The sequence below is a fragment of the Chenopodium quinoa genome, unplaced genomic scaffold (genome assembly GCF_001683475.1).
Source record: "Chenopodium quinoa cultivar QQ74 unplaced genomic scaffold, ASM168347v1, whole genome shotgun sequence".
Classification (NCBI taxonomy): Eukaryota; Viridiplantae; Streptophyta; class Magnoliopsida; order Caryophyllales; family Amaranthaceae; genus Chenopodium; species Chenopodium quinoa.
In genome coordinates, this window is record NW_018744239.1 from 10,462,808 (window position 1) to 10,471,155 (window position 8,348).

Here is an 8,348-nt window from a genome sequence, read left to right on the forward strand (position 1 = left end):
AGCAACTTTTAAGGTAAAATTAAAATTTTAAATCATTGAATCTCAATTTCACGATCTAGTGTTAAATGTTAATCATCTAACTTTCAATTTCACAATCTATTATGTAGTAGCGTTAATGAAGCAGAGAAGGCTCACAAGCATAGGTGAAACACCTATCCTTTAGGGGTTAATCATGCCTTGATTTCTAAGGGTTTTTCATTAAATTTGACGCGTTGAAATTGGTGGTGTTGGAGTTGGGGTTTGTTGTGTTAGGGCGATGTGGTGTTGGGCACAACCTACCATTGTTGATGAATGATGGGTGATGAGCAAGGAAGAACAAAGAAGGGACTACCAGAGAGAAAAAAAAAAAAGTAATGAATGTCTTTTGTGTGTGAGTCAATAACAAAAGATGATAAAATATTAATAATTTTGCTCTTATTTACATAATTTGTCATTAGAATCTATTTATTGTTTCTTAAGAAGAGAAATTGGGACTCGTCCGTTCTTAATTAGTTGACACACTTTATTTTGGCAAATATATATAGGAAGTGTGTTAAAGAATGATAATAGACAGTAATCCACCTTATCCATTAAACTAGTTTCCTTTACCAATTGACAATTGTTACTTTGTTAGTAGTGACAAACAAGCCACACCACTACCATTTGCACCACCACCCAAAACTACTATAGTTGTTTACACTACTATTGCTTAAACTATTATCATTGCATACAACAACATTGTAAAGGTATCCTCGATTACTACCACCACAACTCCATAACCATCGTTGTATTGGTGAAAAAAGTTGAATTTGACATCAAATTCATAAAAAATACGTAGTGATTCAGAAGTTCCAAATCTAAAATTACTATTTTGTGAAAAAGCATGAAGAATCTAACTAGTATCAACCCCAAGGTTTGGACAAGGATAGGAGGGAGAAAATTAGACCCTTCATCGATTGCTATTGCACGAAGAATTTTTTTCTTCACAAAATCAAGGCCATGGAGGTATAGTGATTTATATCTAGAACCCTTGGCCAAATCTGACCACATTTTGGTAAAAATGTCGAATTTAAGGTACATGAAACGTGTTACCAACAAAGCCAAACAAATTTCTTGCCTTTCAATTTCATATATAAGAATGTGTCTATGCTAAATTGCTAGTGCATGAGCAATATCTCATCAGTTTATGACGAAATATTGTCTTGACAATAGAAATGGAAGTTATTGAGAATTATCATATGATGTTAATTTGTTTTACAGAGGTTATGACGTAAGTGTATAGATTCCAATTATACATCATCTCTTAGAGCATGCATAATGGTGAGGAAAAAAAAATTTCCTCACCACTCTCTCTACATTTGCCCTCTCCTCCACATCATCTTTTTTGTGAGGGGATTTTTTTTATCCTATCAATGAATAAACCAAAAATTTCCTCACCATTCTCTCTCCTACTTTTTTCAATACCCCACCATATTTCTCTCTCTTATTTTATTTTATAATTTTGATGAATAAAAGTATTTACTTATTTTTAATGAAATTGTCAATAACATGGAGTTGGTGTGACAATATGGGTTCCGAAGGGTATTGAGGTGTATCCGAAACAATTTCCTCTTCATCTTCACCCACTTGACTGTTGCTTCCTTGATAAACTTGTGGAGAGTGCTCATAATTTAGAGAGGATGAGGTGGTTGTTGTGGAGGAAAAATAGGTACATTTCCTCCAAATCTTTCAAGAAGTTGAGAAATTTGTGGATGGTTTACAATAGAAGGATCAAAATCATTTAAATATTGGGAAAAGTTGGGATTACTAGGATCTATTTCAACAAAGAAAATAACTAAACAAGTGTTGTTAATTATAGATGGATTTAGAGAGAAAAATATGATTTTTTGAGGTGTGTTAAAATATAACAAAATGGATCTCATTTTATAGAGAAAAAAATTTTATGCCCGTTGGTGTAATTATTTTATTTTTTTATTAACCCAAATTTTAAAAATTAGCCATTACAAATAAACAACGGTAAAAATTTCAGCCAAATATTCTGATTGGTTTATTTAACAAGCTTGCCACTTGTCATTACATGAATAGTTATTATTAGAGCATTAAAGAAATAAAAAAAAAAAACAAAAAAAGGATGAAAAGCAGACACATGTTAAGCTTTTTGGTTGTGGGACCCGCGTGAAGTTTGGTGTGAACTTCCTCACGCTGAGAAGTTTTTCAGATGTTTGTGAGGTTTTTGATGAACTTTCACCATTGGGAAACATTTATGGGTAAAAAAATAATTCATGAGAAGAATATTCTTACCATTGGGGTAGCTCTTCAGTTGAAAGTTAAATAAATTAACTCCTCTATTTATTATACTTTATTTGTCTCTAAAAACTATTTGTGTTTCGTTTTAGCGCATTTGTTAATGTATATTTTAATCGTTAATATATCTAATATAGTGCTAGTAAAAGTTATAAAAGTTTCATAAACATAGACTTTAAGTAGTATTTACTAAAATGAATCAAACAAAACCACACATGAATATGTTATGTTTTATCTAATGGAAATAATTTAAAAGGTTGTCTTTGATTGTGAATATGAAGAACAAAAAGTAAGTAGTACTAGATTACTCTGTTCCCTTTATTTGTAATAAAAAAAAAACCTAACAATTTCACCATTTATTCTATTTTGAATTAACTAAAGTAGTGAAAATTCGGGTTCAATTTTTCGCTAGGAATTTATTTCGACTAAAGTTTCACACTCGGATATCGTATTTTTTCGAATCATGTCTTATAATGATTTGATTATATTTGCAAAATTGCTTAAATATAGCCAGTTCCGTATATGCCCCAAATTTTGGTTTTGGTCATATATTATGATATAGCAGTATCTTTTAACCAAGTTTGATTTATTACTTTCTCTCTCCTCCTTTTAATCTTTAAATTCTTCCTTCAACTTTAATTCTCATGCCATAAATTATTAAATTGTCCCAATTCGTCTCTTTTGATTCAATCTTCTTTATTTAACTCCTATTTTTTTTTTCTTATTCTTTCTAATACTCTGTCTGTTTCTATATGATAGTCTCATATGGAATCAATCACATAAAATAAGAAAAGAAGAATATTTGGAATCTAACATTAAAGTACAAAATTAAATCATTATTAGTTTTGCCTATTTAAATTTTTTGATTTTTTTTGGGAAAGCATCAGCCATAATTGCATAATTTAAGGGATGAATTTCCTTACTTAAAGCCATGTCATCAATCCACAATTAATTAATTTAACCAATCAAAATTTAATATATATATAAATTTGGAAATATACACTAAATTAAAAATAGAATACATTCAATATGGGTAGAAAGTTTTTGAAACGCCTAAAGTAGTATATGGGACTAACAATAGAAACGAAGAGAGTATTAAATTTTCAATCTTTACCAAAATTTTATCAATCAATTCAACGAACTTTTCCTCTTTCCCATGAAACTTTAATTACATTTGAAAATTCAATTTATTTTCCCCATATTTATACCAATTTACCTTAGCAATGGGAATAATAAATAAAATGTGATTTGGGTAAAAATACCCATGACACGTGGTCCAATCAGAATGGGACACGTGTCACCTCATGATAGGTCTAATGAGTGCCACTCACCAGTTGACACGTGGCACTCGAAGTCAACAAGGGAAAATGACGGCCTTTAAGGCTCAATTTCCGTGATAGCCCATCATTCCTAGGTTTCCGTAACCTAGGATTGTGGCACGAATCCCAAGACCCTATAAAAGGGAGATGCTCCCACCTAGGGAACACACATGAAAAACACGAACAAACCAGAGCAGTCAATGATTGCAAATAATTAACTCTCACCTCAGATAATCCGTTCGGCTCCGTATGTGCCTCAGCAGCCATACATGCCGTATGGACAACCTTACATGCAGATGTCCCTCTTTGGGGTCAGGCGACACAAAATGTTTAACCTTTGGACTGGCAGCTCCGTCTGCGAAAACTTGGGGAACAACCTTCTGCGTTCTCTAGGGAAATAACCGAGGCGGCACAACCGGCTAAGGTTAAAAATGTTATGGTGGGTACTTATGATGGTACCACCAACCCTGAAGATCACCTAATGGCCTACACCAACCTCATGTACTTCAGGGGTTGGATGATGCCACATGGTGCCGATGCTTCCTGGCTACATTGAAGGGCATCGCCCAACGATGGTTTGGCAACTTGCCAGCCAGATGCATTAATAGCTTCAAGACGCTTACGTACTCGTTCACTTCTAACTTCTCTATGAACATCCCTGCTAAGAAAACAAGTCTTGACTTGGGAGCAGTACAACAAGGGGATAGAGAAGGGCTAAGGTCATATGTCAGGTGGTTCAATCTGGTGAGAATCCAGATTCAAGGGCTGTCTGACGAAGTGGCCTATACAAACTTCTTCAAGGGTCTGAAAGACGGGTCGACCTTTAAGTTCGACCTCGTTAGAAAGAGGGTCGCTACCCTCCAAAAAGCTCAGATGGAGGTGGAAGCCCATATACAGGCGACCGAACTCTGCTCCATCAGTAAGCAGTCAGACTCCAAGAATTCTGACAAAAAGGAGAGTCGGCCAACTCAACCAGCTAAAAAAGAAGAGAATAAAAAGAGAAAAGAGCTCTGGGCGGTTGATGACTTTAAACAATCGTCCCAGAAGAAGAAGAAGAAAGAGTTTAAACCGTATGTCCCAAAGTACGAGTTTAACAAGGATTGTTACTCCATCCTCATGGAGATCAAAGACCGGTTAACAATTGAGAAACCGGTTTCTATGAAAGGTTCCGTCAAAACCGGAACAAAAATAAGTATTGTCATTTCCATGAGGATATTGGCCACTACACCAACGACTACTATAATCTTAAGCGGTTGTTAGACCGTCTGGCTGATAAAGGGGTGCTAAAGTCCTACATTCTAAAGTCCAAGGTAACCCTGAGGACTAACCATGGGCAGCCATCCAAAAAGAATGCCCAACCTGCTAATAGTTTGGACACTAATGAAGAGCCGATTTATACAACAGCAGGCAGCTTTGCAGGAGGGGGCCCAACCATCTAGGGCACCAAGGACCATGTTAGGCGGCTAGATGTTAGCTCAGTTGACGAGGGTCAGGCGTCTATTGACACCTTTCCTGAGGTCATTATCACTGAGAAGGACAGGAGCAAGGTCAGGTAACCGCATGATGATCCTGAAAGGAATAGTGTCCTTCCAACAAGTGTATTATTCCGATAGAGGGTTCGGAATTATAAGAAAGCTAATTCTTTAGTGAAGTCAAATGATCGGAATGCCTAGGTGGAGGCCGCTTCCGATCAGTAATATCAATGTAAAATTGATGTTACAGCTTAATCTTAACTGAACCCTTTGGGTCAAACCCAATCGAATCACCGATCCGAGACGACAAATCAATCCGAAAGGATTTAATGAGTCAGCAGAGTTTTACGAATACAGACGTCGGATATCGAGCCTAGGGCGTCGAAACCGAGCGTCACAAAATCATAAAGCGACAAGTATGAGTGTAGCCGTAGCACCACAATGGTCTAACCATGTGGATGCAAGGCTAGTTCGAGCTAGCATGCACCTAGCATGGCTAGGCGCAAGCCTAAGCACACTAGGTGTGCTAGGCGCACCATCACAGCCCTAGGATCATGCCTAGGCGCTACCGCAGCCCTAGCATGATGCCTAGGCAGCCCATCGCAGCTAGCAGCGTGCTAGCCTAGGTGCCTGGGTGCGCATGGCAGGGGCCACACACGCACCAAGCACAGCCATCGAAGTGCTAGGCACTGGCGCATGTGCATGTGCGTGTGTGCGTGCCTCGCACCAAGCATAGCAGTGCTAGGCACTGGCTGATACGTGTGCGAGTAGTACGTGGTGCATAGCGTGTTGCGTGGTGCGTAGCACGATGCGAAGGAAGGGGCCAGCATGCGTGGCTCGCTAGCAACGCGCATGCTGGCTGTGCTAGTAATGGTGCGCAAGGTAAGTGTGCGTGCTAGCCTGTGCGTGGGCTGCTGGGGGCCAGTGCCAGCAGCGCCCAGCGCCAGCACACAGCACCAGCACCAGCCCAGCAGCAGCACGTACTGGCCGGCTGGGGTGCTGGGCAGCAAGGCAGTGCTAGCTGGAAGCCAGCTAGCCTTCCTTGACCCGGTTTTGTGCAAGGTTGTGGGGACCAAATCAAGGCCTTGGGGAGCAAGGCATATGGTCCCCCACCTAACCTTGGCCACCACTCTTTTGCATATGATCATGCCACTTGTCGAAATGTGATTAACTTGATTATTTATTTAATTTGGAAATTAAATAAATCATTGTATTTCAACACTCCCACATTGGTGGGGGATGAAAAATCAAGGTCTCATTTCCCTATAAATACCAAGCTTGGGTATTGGGAAATGAACAACCTTGAGTGGAATTAAAAAGGCAACTCTAATTACGAGTAAACCTTTGATTCGTAAAACTCATAGTTATTTTGTCCGGGTCTTGACTTACCTTTAAGACTTAGGACTCTCGGGTCGGGTCGAGGGTACGATCTGTCGGAGATCTCGTGTTTTCGGGATTTTGAAGTAAGAGCTCATTGGGAGCGAAGCACGCGAAAAAGGTATAATTCTTGTTCTTAATCTTGTTTGATTAAGTTTAATATGCTTGTTAATTGTTTTAATTAAGGGGCGGGTCTTGGTGGGTTTCCTTCCGCGTAGTGTCGGGTCACTACGAAACCCTACAGTGGTATCGGAGCCACGTTCCTTTTAATTTTTGCAATTATTTTTTTAATTAAGGTGTTTTAACAGAATTTATTTTTTGGTTCATGTTCTTCTAATTAGATTAGATGCTCATTTTAATTAATTTTAAAACTCGATTTTATATTCAATTTGGCTGTCGAACCCATATTTTGGCTTAAAAATAGTGATTTTTTGGTGGAATCGACATTCTGGAACAGATTCAGCCCTTTTAGAACTGTCCAGAAGCCAAATTCGAACCAGAAACCCATTTTTTCTGGGGTTTTTCGTTTTTCAACGAAAATTTTAATTCTTTTTAAGCCTTGATTAATGCAAGCATTACAAGGTTAGATTAAATGCACATTTGCATCACTAATCTACTGTTTTTAAAATATCCTTGAGCATAATAATGAAGTTTTTATTAGTGCTTAAGTTGATATACCATTTTTCACATAAACTTGTTTTTCACAAATTTTTCAAATAAATTGCAATAAAATGTGAAAGTTTAATTTGTTGTGATCTTGTAATTTTAAGTTCCTATAATGTTAAAGTTCTAATCTTTAAAGGTTTAAATGATTGGAACCCTAACCTTAAATTATATGTTGAACAAAGTTTGGATTTTTCATGTTTGGTGGATTAAAATCCATCAAGTTCAATTACTTGTGAGTAAAATTTGATTAATCTTCATATTGGAAGATGTAATCTTGGTATTTTACACAAGTATGCAAGTTGGAAAATTTTTATCATTGGATGGTTAATTTATTTTTCCAACTCCCATTTGTCAAACCCATTATTAATTTGCATATTGGCAAGATTAATTATGGACATAGCTCATTTTATTTTAAGCATAAAGTTAGACCTAACTTTGTTCAAAATTGAAATTTTGGATAAATTAGGCTTATGCACCAATAAAATAAATTTTATTTAAGTAGGACTTAATTTTTTATTTTTTTTTCCCTCAAATTGATTCTAAAATGTAATTTAGAATTAATTATTGTCACACACAAATCGGAATTAAAATTCCGAGTAAAATGCACGTAAACCGATGTAAAATCGCAAGCGTCACCAAGGCTAGCGGGCTGCCTAGCAGCCCACATGTAGGCTGCCTATGGTGCGCGCGTGGCTAAGCATCAATATTGCGTGGCTATGTGACGAGGGGTGCTATGGCTAGGCTTGGGCAGTGGCCTTGGCTGTTGGGTGCTTGGTGGCGCTGCTGGGCAGCATGGCAACAGGCACCATGCAGGGCGCCAGCATGCGTGCAGGCATGCGTGGTGCTGGCCAGCGTAGTGTGCTGTGCTGGGCGCAGCATGCTAGCACCAAGCACCAGCCCAGCCCCTTAATGCTGCTAGTGCATGTGAGGTGTGAGCTGCTGGCGAGCTTGTGCTACTGCTGGGCAGCGAGGCAGCAAGCCCCAGCCAGCCACCCCACTGCAGCCTAGCAGCCATGGTGCGCCATGCATCATGCTAGGATGGGGCCTCGTTGCTTAAGTTTGAGCTATGATTTTGCGATAATTTTTGCCGTTTTAATAATTTTAAGTAATTAATTTAACGAGGTTAAAAACCTTGAATTTCAATTTTGCAAAATTTTGACAAATTATGGGTTATGCCGACTTAATTAATCGGATTAATTAAGTACGGGTGCGGAATTTAGTGGGAGCTTAA